We start from the raw sequence: 12,583 nt of genomic DNA, 5'->3' as shown, positions 1-12,583 counted from the left end.
GAGGAAACATGTGGCTGTTCTGTATCAGAAACGGTAACAGCATTTTCTGTGGAAAACAACACGCGTGATTCTTGCAAGTCGATAATTTCGCCATTCACTTTCAAAAAGTCTATGCCCAGTAACAGATCACGGTATCACTCAGGGAAAACAATAAAGCTGCTGACGTATGTAAAGCCTCTAATAAGGATTTTTGCAGTGCACATTCCTACGGGGTCGACTAAGTGTCCCCCCGCTGTACCTATTGGAGATCCGGTCCAATGAGTCAATATCTTTTTTCCGTTTTCTGGCGAGTACACTGCTAATAACTGAATAATCCGCACCAGTGTCTATCAGCGCAGTCACTTCGAAGTCGTCGATGATGACGCGCAACTCGGAAGTAAAGGCGTCATCGCTGCACTTGTTCGTCGTTTCGTCACTTCCGTCGGCTTGTCGGAGTGGCGATGGAGGACCTTCGGTGTTCCGGGCGGCAGGGGCCTTGCCTCCACAGGTCGCGGGCTCTAGTTGTCCCATGTCAGACTTTGTGAGCGATGCCGCGGTGAAACGGAAGAAGGTCGCGGACTGGGCGACCTATCACGCATAGCCGCTGCCGATCGAGGTTCATGTTGCTGGGAGTTCTGAATAGTTTGGCGTGTAGATAAAAAATGCTTCCATTTCATAAGGGCGCTCACCGCTTCGAGGGCAAGGCGCATTCACAGAGAAGCCACGCAGTCCTACTCGGTGATACTGGCATTCCCGGTATAGGTGACCAGCCTCTCCGCAGTGGTAGCTGAGGGGACGACGATCTGCAGTGCGCCATACATCGCTTTTTTACGTGGCCTTCCTTCTGGCATGGGCGGTCCATTGCGAGGAAATACCTGGGGTAATGTGGCCATTCGTCCAAAGTCGGTGCGTCCTAGGTCCTGACGTAAAGCTTGGGCGTTTCGATATTCGCGGCTGACGATCTGGCTGTGCGCGGGGCCGTACCTGAGGCTCTAGCTCACAAATTACTTGCCGGACTTCTTCGCGTATGAGATCAGCAAGTGAGGACACCGTAGGAGGGCTTTGGCCCAGCTGCAGTTTCTGAAGATGTTCCCTTACGACGGACCTCACCATATGTCGTAGGATGTCAATGTTGTTGGGGAGGGCTCCTGACCCAATGTCAAATGATGCGACGCTTACATCTAGGTTGCACTGCCTTGCACGCTGCTGCAGCATCCTCTCCATCATCGTCGCCTCTGATCGAAATTCGGCTACAGTGCGGGGCGGATTACGAACCAGGCCGGCAAAGAGTTCCTGTTTCACACCGCGCATTAGGTGCCGCAATTTCTTGTCCTCATCCAAGTTTGGGTCAGCTCGGCGGAAGAGATGGGTCATGTCTTCAATGTACATCGTCCCACTTTCATTGTTCCAATGGTTCCTCGCCGGAAGAGCGGCTTCTGCCCTCTCCCTGCGATCCGTGCAGGGGTACGTAGCAAACAGCTCTCATCGGAAGTCATTCCACGATGATAACGACGCTTCGTGGTTTTGAAACCACGTGCGTGCAGATTGCTCCAGCGTGAAGTACACATACCGGAGTTTCTTTGTCTCGTCCCAACCGTTACACCTGGCGACATGCTGGAAGTTTTCGAGCCAGTCCTCGGCATCTTCGAATGTGTCTCCATGAAAGGATTCCGGCGTCCGGGGTTAGCCAACGACGACGTGAGGAGGGATTACTTGGGTAGCCATCGCACTGGTACCTATGCTGATTGCTGCCGCTGCAATTGGTGAATCGGCGAGAGGACCAAACTCGGGGGCCTCACCTCGTATGCGGCGGCTCGTGCGTTGGTGAACAGGCGTTAATTCCGTTGCCTCCAAACTTCGGGGATCCGGGTTACCTTCCCTGGCGTGTTTGGGGCTCAGAATGGTACCCGGCACCTCCACCAGATATGTTCCCAACGGTTACAACAGCCGTTTTTACGACAGTGACAGTGACAAGAACTTTATTTAGAGTGTCCTGAGGAACTCGATTGGGGGGACCGAAGGCTCCCCGATCAAGTTGGTGGCTCCGCCCACGACGGGACAGGGAGCTGGTGACTCTCCGCGACGTCGCGGGCCCTCTGGACGGCCTGTAGTTGGTTTGTGAAATCCGAGCTCTTCAGCAAGGCGTCCCACTTGGACTTGTTATGAAAGTCGGAGCCCGCGTTGTACGGGCACAGCCAGAGCATGTGGTCGAAGGAGCAGCACGCGTGACCGCATTTGGAGCACGATTGCGGGAAGTTCGGGTCTATCTAACTCAGCGCTCTAGGGGTGAGGTAGGATCTCGTCTGTAAAAGTCTGAAAGTAACAGCCTGAGCCCTGTTGAGTTTCGGGCTGGGGGGAGGGAATTTTCTTCTGCTTAGTCTGTAATGTGATGTAATTTCATGAAAGGTCGTAAGATTATCTTTGAAGGAGCAATCCTGCGGGAGAGCCGGACCGTTATCTCGGGCGCGGTTCGTGAATTCACGCGCCAGGCAGTTGGCCCGCTCGTTAGGGTTGCAACCCGCTTGGTTAGTTACATCGTTCATGTGCGCCGGGAACCACGCTAATGTATGACCTCCAATGTGTTCTCGCGTAGTAATACGAAAGGATCTGTTGACGATGTCGGCTGCGTATTTAAAGACTAGAGCGGACGAGAAAGCCCTAACCGCCGTGCGCGAGTCGGAGAAAATCGTCGCTGGGCCTTTTGCGGCTTGAAGAGCCAAAGCTATCGCGGTTTCCTCCGCCTCATTCGCGTGTGTAGCGTAAATTGATGCGGCGCTGATAAGTGTACCGCGCGCGTCAACGACCGTGATTGCAAACCTGTCTCCGCTGCCATATTTGGCGGCGTCGACGAAGAATGCGTCTGCCCCGTAAGGATCGATTCGTCGAAGGATGGTTCTAGCCCGCGCTCTTCTGCGACCTTCGTTATATATTGGGTGGATGTTCCTCGGCACGGGCTCAACCTTTATACCTTCACGGGCTAATTTAGACAGGGGGTGTCTCTCGAGCGGTGCCTGTATAGGGAGCTGACCAGCTTCATCGAGAATTTTGATTCCCGGCTTAGTTGACGAAAGCCTGGAGATCTGTGCAATAAACTGCGCTTCAATTAATTCGTCTGTGGTATTGTGAATTCCGAGTTGAAGTAGTTTTACTGTGCTAGCGGATTGTGGGATACCGAGTATTCTTTTGATGCCGGACCTGATGAGCGTGTCGAGTTTGTTCCTTTCAATTTTGCTCCATTTGAGGTACGGTGCCGTGTAAGTAATGTGACTGATGAAGAAAGCTTGGAAGACCCTGAGTAGGTTGTCCTCCTTGAGTCCCCCCCTTTTGTTTGCGATTCTAGTTATGAGTCTTAATATGTTTTTCGCCTGCGCACCCAGCTTGTTTAGAGCTTCTGCATTACAGCCTTTGGCGTTGATTAGAAGTCCTAAAATTTTGATGGAGTTCACCCTCGGAATGGGGTGCCCTTCTCGTGTTGTAATTTTGACTGGCAGCGTTTCCAGAGGCTCGAGGTTCCTAACGCCCTGCCTCGACTGTCTGTAGAGGAGGAGTTCGGATTTGGTCGGTGACAGCTTGAGACCCGTGCTTGTAAGAAATTCTTCCGTTACATCTATGGCCGCCTGGAGAGATTGCTCTAGATCGGCCAGAGATCCCCCCGGGGACCAGATTGTAATATCGTCTGCATAGATTGCGTGGCCAATTTTTGGGAGTGCGGCCAGCCTCTCGGACAGTTTATGCATGGCGATATTAAATAGCAGCGGGGATAGGACCGAGCCCTGAGGGGTTCCGCAGTTGCCCAGTTCGTAAGGACCGCCCGAGATCGTGCCCAGTCGAAGGAACGCTGTCCTTTCCGATAGGAACGAGAGAGTGAAATTAAAGAATTTCCGCCCTAGGTTGAGATTGGAAATTTCGGTCAAGATGTGTTCATGAGCCACCCTATCAAAGGCCTTAGTGAGGTCGAGTGCAATGATAGCTCGTACGTCCCGCGTTTCGTTATCGAATATAGATCTTTTCAGGAGGAGCATTGCGTCCTGTGTGGAGAGTCCCTTTCTAAAACCTATTAAATTATGCCTAAATAGTTCTTGGTTTTCTACGTGTTCGACGATTCGATTGTGCACTGCATGTTCTGCCACTTTGCAAATGCACGATGTTAGAGAGATGGGACGCAGGTTACTTATGTGCGGAGGTTTCCCTGGTTTGGGGATGAGCACCACCTTGGCGGTGCGCCATTCCGACGGTACCTGCCCCGAGCTCCACACCTCGTTTATCTCTGCCGTTAGGATTTCGATGGCCTTGTCGTCCAGGTTCCGGAGGAGCTTGTTGGTAACCCCGTCTGGCCCCGGGGCCGATCTTCCATTTAGGTTGAAGAGTACGTCTCTGATTTCTGAAATCGTGAAAGGTTCGTCTAATTCTGGCCTGTCTAGCCCCGTGTAAGCCGCTCTCACGCTTACGCCTTGCGAATCTCCTTCCTTGACGGGTAGGTAAGTTCGCGCCAGGTCGTCGACAATTGCATCGTGAGGCCCGAGGTGACCTGTTTATGTATGACCCTATCGACGGCGAGATTTAGCGCATTTCGGGACTGTTTATCGTTTAGGAGGCTTTTAAGCAGATTCCACTTACTACCTCTTCTCATGCGACCGTCCGTTTCGTTGCACGTTTCGTCCCACTGTTGCAGGGCCGGTTGCTTGGAATAGCACTCTATTTCCTTGTTTAGTGATGTTAGTTTCGCTCGCAGTCGGCGATTTAATTTCTGTGTTTTCCACCTCTCTCTAAGAGCGTGTTTAGCCTCCAGGAGATGCGCTAGCCGCGAGTCCATTTTGGGGACCTCCAGTTCTGTGCTAATTTCTTTGGTCGCGTTTTTGACGGCCTGTTTAAGATTGGTAATTAGTTCTTTGTAGGATTCGCTTGAGGGGGCGGTTTCGGCTCGAATTTTCCGGAAAAGATCCCAATCGACGTATTCGTATTTGACCGGAGGTTTGGGTTTCACCCGCACCGCAATATCGAGAACGTAGTGGTCACTACCCAAGTCCTCTTGGAGATTATCCCACGTGCCCTCGATATTTCGGAAGAATGTGAGGTCGGGCGTTGTGTCTCGACTGACCGAATTACCCCTTCTAGTGGGAAACCTAGGATCTGTAACAAGCGTGAGGTTAAAATCGGCTGCACATCCGGCTAAGTTTGTGCCCTTCTTGCTGTTAAACCCGTTTCCCGATTCCGTGTTCGGAGCGTTGAAGTCCCCCGCAATTAAGAGGGGCGCGTCTCTGGCTGCCCTGATTGCGGAATGGAATAGTGCATTAAAGTCCCTGTTCTTATCTGCAGGCGAACTGTAGACGTTAAGAATAAAGACATTCGCGTTGCTCGATCTACTGGGCACGAGCTCGATCAGTTGTGCTTCTAGTCCGCTACGATATTTTGGAACGGTGTGCTCCACAAAAGAAACGCTCTTTTTAACTAAGGCGGCGATGCCTCTCCCTGTTTCGCCTTTGTACGCTACTGCACGATACCCCGACAGAGTAATCTCCCTTTCCGCGAGCGTCTCCTGCAGTAAAATGACTTGTGGCTTGTCTGTCACCGATCTGACGAGCTGACCTAACGGAGCCTTGCGCCTCTGGAAGCTAGCGCAGTTCCACTGCCAAATTTTAACGGTATTGTTATTTGTGATAGCCATCCTGTTTACTATGAAATTTTAGAAGCCTATGGCGCCCCCGTCGGGATTTGATCCAGTCGGGAGCGGTTCAGTAGGTGTTGTTTGTCTACTTTTGGGTTGAGCCCTAGGTCTTTCTAATAGCGTTACTCTCGACTCTATTGCGGAGAGCATTTCCATAATCCTACTCAGGGTCTTTTCCAGTTTACCCTCGGTTTTGACGGGGGAAGCCGAGGTGGCGGACGGGGACTCGTTGACCTCGGTTATGTCACCTTCTTCTTCCTCCTCTGTGTCGCTAAAAGGTTCCGGGTTGGGCGCCTTGCGTTTCGACTGCCCGGCTAACGGGCCTGGGTTCCTGTTGCTAACCTCATGCCGGTTTATAAGTTTTCCTTTCATGCTGTTAAGAGATTCCTTAAGCTCTGCGAGCTCGCGTCTAAGTTCCCTATTTTCTGCTTCGAGCGCTTGGATACGGGGATCGATCCTATGCTCTGGCTGTGCCTCACCTGTCGTTCCTTTACTTGATGCGTTCTTCTTCCCAGACGGCTGTGTCGCTCCCTTGACCTTGTCAGCCCAAGTGGCCCGCTTGACGGACTGGGAGCGAGACCGGGATCTCGATCTGGAGGAGCCTTGCCTCGGTTTGGGTTCTCTCCTTCTCGAGCGTGAGCGCCCTCCGGATAGAGATCGGGTACCTAGGATGGAATCGCTCCGCGCAGCTGGTGCAACCGACGAGATGTCGCCAATTACCTCGGTGACGTCAGATTCTTCGTCCAGTTGTGCCTTCCTTGCTCTTTGTCGGCGTCTTCGGTGTCGGCATCGTACGATGTACGGGATTTGATAGCGCTTTTTGCACGTTCGGTCTCCGGTGACGTGGGGCCCACCGCACGCCTCGCACTTGGGGGTGCATTGATGTTCTTCTTCGTTGTCCGATTTTGCTTTTCCGCAACCGCGACATTTACCTTTCTCTTCCTCGCTGCTGATGCAAACGTCGGCACGGTGGCCTACGTGGCCGCAAGCATGGCAAACGTCGACTTGGCGTCGGTATAAAGAACATGGCAACAAGGCTGTGCCGCAGATCACGTGGTTGGGCACGCGCATGCCTCTGAATAAAATCACGACTACGTGTGAGTCCTTGATTCGTCTGGCTTCTAGTGCCGTGGGATTTCTTTCATTCACAATCATGTTTCTGAGCGTGGCTTCATCGTGACAGGGGTCGATGTGCCTTATTACGCCTTTGCACGTATCTTCGGGGGCGGCGACGTACGCCGAGACTTCGTAGGCGCCATACTTGGTATGGATTTTATGTAGTCTCGCATAGGCCCTCGCATTAGAGGCGTGCGGAGTGGCGATGATTAAAATATTCTGTACCTTGTTTGGGCACACGGTGTCTTCCTTCGTTTGATGTTCAGGCATGGCCGCCGCCATGGCCAGGGCTTGAGCGAGCAGTACTACGTCGGCTTTTGATACGTCGAGGCCTCCCTTGGGGCGCACGATAACCTTGATCTGTTCCTTCGGGAGCTTCGGAAGTCGCGAAGCTGCCGTTACTTGCGACAACAGACTTTTAGCCGGTCCCTTGGCAGTGCGGTAGCCAGCCGTCTTGTTCACGGTACCACATTGGCCATCTCGTAATGGCGGCCTCTTCGTCTCCTGCTTTTTACGGTTGCTGAGGGCAGTGATCCACCCAGCACCGTTGAGATCTGCTTGGGTTACGTCCATGCCTTCCACAGTTACGACTTCGGGCATTGCGTCGCTTTCGATGAACGCACGTGTCGTCGCTTCAGTCGCGCACAGAGACGGGAAAACGCGAGCGTGGGACTGCCTCTACAGGCAGGCCTGCCTGCACCGCCGCGCCGAGAGCAGGCTGTGCCCGTTAGGGCTAGCTCCCTCGTCGGCGTGATCGTAGAGCGAAAGCCTCAGAATATGGCGAAAAGTCCACCCACCGATAAAACTCTGGCATCGGTGGATTCCTTGAAACTTGGCGGTTCCGGTGAGGTATATATATCCAAGCTTCTTCTTGGAAAGACGCCCAAAAATATTTAAGAACGCGGGAGCCGACGTGGATACGTCTGCACTGCTCGGCACCTCTTCTTCTTCATCCCGTTTTTACGAAAATTAATTTATTCTTGGCGAACCTGTGCCCGCCAACAAAAACCGACTGTATACTGAACAACAACAAAACGTCCCTCGAGCTTCACTTCTTTGAACGTCGTTCTCTGTCGCGTGCCGATCCTGTCGCGTGGCAAGCGTCCTATTCTCGCGCACGAGCAGCCGGTCTGTCAGCACCGGCACAGCGGTGCCTTCCGATGCTTTGCTGGAAGCTCGCGGTGTGGCGGCTCTTTGAAACGCAGTTGGGATGTGTCGGTCGTCTTTTCCTTCTCGCAATGTTGGCGGCAATATGCTCAAAAGGGGCTCAGAGTTGAACATTTTGCCAGAATTCTGTTGCAATGCATGCGCTAAAGACATTCATCACCACGAAGGCGCCACATTTGTAGCTACATCTATGCATTTCTGCAGCTATGTTATATTATTGCAAATAATTTTAACCTGTTTAGTCACGTCTATCCTCTGTCTGTCTGTCTGTCTGTCTGTCTGTCTGTCTGTCTGTCTGTCTGTCTGTCTGTCTGTCTGTCTGTCTGTCTGTCTGTCTGTCTGTCTGTCTGTCTGTCTGCTGTCTGTCTGTCTGTCTGTCTGTCTGTCTGTCTGTCTGTCTGTCTGTCTGTCTGTCTGTCTGTCTGTCTGTCTGTCTGTCTGTCTGTCTGTCTGTCTGTCTGTCTGCCTGCCTGCCTGTCTGTCGCCCTACGCATTCTTATGTTGTCGTGATGCCATGATGGTAATTTGCTTAACTAAACCATTTTTCTTTAATTTGATGATGATATGCGGCACTTGACATGACTGCATGTCATGTCATAATATTATAGTAACAATGACATCAGTATCATTATCTAGTCTCCTACGCCGTCGTATGTCATCGTGATGATTTCGATAACTGCATCGCATCACGATATGTACGAAATGCATGCATGACAAAAATAACAGGAAGTCCAATGCATCAATAACATGACATTAGAAATCTGATACTCATTCATGACATGCTTTAGATGTTGTCACGTGCATGCATGATATGACGCACTGAGGTGCATGTAAAGCACAACATGCGTATTACTGGTATGATATGAATGACATGACAACCTGGTCATGACATGTATTTTATCATGGTATATCCGTCATGACATTCATGTTAAGTCGCGCATTGCTAGATTGCTCTACTAGGTATGTGCTCGTGCGTAACATCTCATGTTACGAATGTATGCGATGCATGTAATTAATATTCATGTCAGGACATGCGATGTCATTCATGCCTAGCATTCAAGTGATGTGTGCCACTCACGCTGTCTTGTTATGTGTATAATGACATAAATACATGTCATCTCTCATGTTACGCATGAATTGGTCTTCTTGGCACGGGAAGCATGTCAAGTTACATAATTGCTTTTCATGTCATTCATGCCATGAGTGTTTTTTTCATTCGTGCACATAATCATCATGTTATGCGATTCATGACAGCACTTCTAATTAAAGTCATGGCACGCATGTTACGGTATGTTATGCGTGATACGAAGTACCAACAACAACAACTTCGCATCACATTCGTGAAGTTGTCATCTTTGTGGCACCGCGAAACAGTCGACATCTGTTTAGTCCAGGCAATTTCACTCGACGACAAGCAGCGTGGCCTGGGAAAGGAAAAGAATGGTGCAAAAGTATTCTATTTAAGGCGCTGTACAGCAACACTAGTATGAACTTGCGTACCGTAAGGGGTCGTGTGCGCAGCTGACAATCTTCTGTTCGTCGCCGCTGTCATACTCTTCTAGAAGCAATGCTCTCTTTGTAGCCGAGGTGGGGTATAACAAAAAAAGAAAACTGTCGGAAGCCCAAACAGCTTGCATCGCGATCGCAGCGCCAACAGGAGGAAGATGATAGCACACGACAGCACTTTTCGCATCATTTGACAATGTGAAACAGTGCTAGATTATGTATTGCCGCTTCGAGCCGATGAGCTTATGGTTCTTCTCGACGCCATCTTGGCTTGATGGCATACTTTCGCGTAACGGAATGCATGTGAGTATTACTTGCAATTAAGCATTTTGTTCCTTTGTAGTTACTTCGTTACATTATGATGTAGCAGTACATTGTGAACAAAGGGCAGAAATGATGAAGGAAAGACAGGATGAATGCTGATATATGTGTTCTCCTGTCTTCTGGGTTCTTCATTCACTCTTTAACACTCAGTGCAGTTCAAGAACGTTTACAAACTAAAATCTTACAAGTCAAATGCGTTAAACAGTTGCTCTATTAGCGAGTCAAGCTTTAGGTGATGATGCAGCTTTGAGCGCGTGAATTTGGCGTGAGCAACAACAGAAAGCCCACAGCCAACCAATGCAGCTTTCCCACCGTTGCGCTGGTTCATACTGGCAGAAACAGGTGCTCAGAAGAAACGCAGCTTCTAGGGTTAAGGATGAGGAAGTGGATCGTGTTATCAAGAACTATGTCGATCGTCGTCCTCGAGGGCTATCTAATGGACGCAAGGAACGCAGAAAGGCAGCATTTGTTGTTCCCTCGCTCCGGGACGACGTCCTTAAAATGCTCTTTTTGGACAGGGAAGGTGGCTTCGTAGTCGCCCCTGCGGCGGCCTACCATCTCAAGGCTGAGCAATCGCTGAACAGCCACTTCAAGGACGCAAATGAGCTCAAGCCAGCAAAGGTGAAGGCCGCAGTAGCCACACTATGCGAATCGTCGGGTCTGTTCAAGGTGGCATCCTCTGTGAGGACTACAAAGGGCGTAACTTTGACTGTGTCCTTCTCGACCAAAACACATAAGGTGGAAACCCCATTTCGTGTGATTCTGTCGGAGCGGGGAACCAGGTAGCAACTCCTAAGTGCTTTCCTGCAAACATACCGGGGAAATCTGGAAGTGGACGACCCTTTCCTCAACCGGCAGCCACATGAAGTGCCTACTCTCTTTGAAAGTGAGTGCCCACCGGACTGACTCGCCTTTTCCGTTGATGTCAAAGACTTGTACTGTTCATTACCAAGTAACCTGATCTTAGAGGAAGCTGAAAGAAAAGCAGCGCTCTGTCCTGTGCTCTTTACTCGTTCGACCTGTGTTGCGCTGTTCCTGGTTTTATTCTAAAGATGAACCAACCAGCCCCATTGAACAGACTGTTAAAGAAGACGGCTATGACTATCTCCTTCCACAGTGGCGTACGCGCCGATCCAAACAATACTCACATGGAAAAAGGCCTATATGTAAAGGCACATGTACAGCAGCTACGACTGTACTTGTTAGTGATTCTGCTTTTTACCAATGTATGCGGTGATACTACTAGCGTTACCTAAATATTTTCACTGCAAGAAGTATGCAAGAAGTCTGAAGTAAGTGAATATCTTTTGAGAAATGTTTGGTTATTTGATAGCCTTGAAATACTTGTAGGCTAATAATTATTATGTTTTGTATCCAAAGGAGCTACCCATTTAGAGCCAAACGAAGGGGATGCCACAGGACCTACAGCGTTCTTGTCGGTGCACAAGACTGTGTTAGGATAGGCATATGCCTATTCTAACAAAAATTGATCAAACAAATTTTCTTATGTCGTGATTTTTATACATAGCAATCTCGTTTTCTAGCTGGAAGAAGTGTACAGTCGGCATAGATTGTGCAAATTGAGAGAGAAGTGAATAATACTATTTCTATAGCTGAATAATATTTGTAAGAATTTTACAAAATTTAATATTACAGAAATACGCCGAATATTGTCTGGAACATACACTTTGGTTTGGACTTTCAGCAGAGGAATCACCTTCGCAATTCTTCACCCAGGAGGGATTCGTGCATACTGTATTGAGCAATTTACGGCATCTAACAAGCCCTTTGAAGTGACTTCAAAGAGAAGTTTAATCGTCTTAGTAGTGAGTCCATCAGGACCTGGGGATGCAGCTCCTAAACAGGAAACAGGTTGGGACAATTCTGACATGGAAAACTCTTCGAAATCTTCTGAACGGCCCGGTCCCCGAGGAGAGGAGCAAAGAGAGGTAGTGAATCGGGTTTGTAACCCTCTCGCCATTACATCTAGAGAGTCAGCTTTTTCACTGGTGGATTAAACTACTGACTCCAAGCTCATGGGGCGTGGAATAATTTTTTGGGATTTTAAAAACCAAAATAATGCTTGCTCATTATCTTATATTAAAACGAATTCGAAATGTCTGACATTGTAATCGCCCTTTGCGTTAGACTCTGTTCTTTTAAATGTTCCAGCAATAAATTTAGAGTTGGTCCAGTTTTGCGGAGACTGGTTATGCATTAGTTGTTCCCACGCAGCTTTACGTCGCTTGTAGTCCCGCGAGCAATCGTCATTCCACAAATTTGTAGAAGCAGTGTCTTTGCGCGTCTTTAACTGTCTCTCTGATCTTTTGCGCGAAGTATCTATGATTGAGCAAATATCCTCAGCTTTCAATGGAGAATTCTGAATCGCTTTGAAAGTGGCCTGCAAGCGTTTTTTAAATGTACGGTAATCTACAAAAGAGTGGATTCGAGGCTCCGCGATAGACTGCAAACCTACCACTTGAAACACAACTGGAACATGATCGCTGGTTGTCCCAATATTCACCGTTTCCCTTGCGGCTGTGGAAGGACCAGGACCCGAAAATGTAAGATCCAGCACAGATCTAAACTGTCCGTGAAAAAATATAACTGATCCGAATTTTTACACGAAAAGTTATTTGTTATTGCCCAGTCCCATAGACGCTTTCCCCACTGGGCTGTCCTGGATCCCCATGATGCATGATGAGAATTGAAGTCAGCAGCCAAGAATATATGTTTACCGCATATCGCCAAAACCAAGTCTAGTGGGCGTGTATCCTGCACACCCGAGGGAAAATATATGTGGACCAACAAGAAAGCCCTACGGCC

This window comes from Dermacentor albipictus, chromosome 7 (genome assembly GCF_038994185.2).
Source record: "Dermacentor albipictus isolate Rhodes 1998 colony chromosome 7, USDA_Dalb.pri_finalv2, whole genome shotgun sequence".
Classification (NCBI taxonomy): Eukaryota; Metazoa; Arthropoda; class Arachnida; order Ixodida; family Ixodidae; genus Dermacentor; species Dermacentor albipictus.
The sequence above is the reverse complement of the archived record's forward strand: the minus strand, read 5'-3'. Positions refer to the sequence as shown.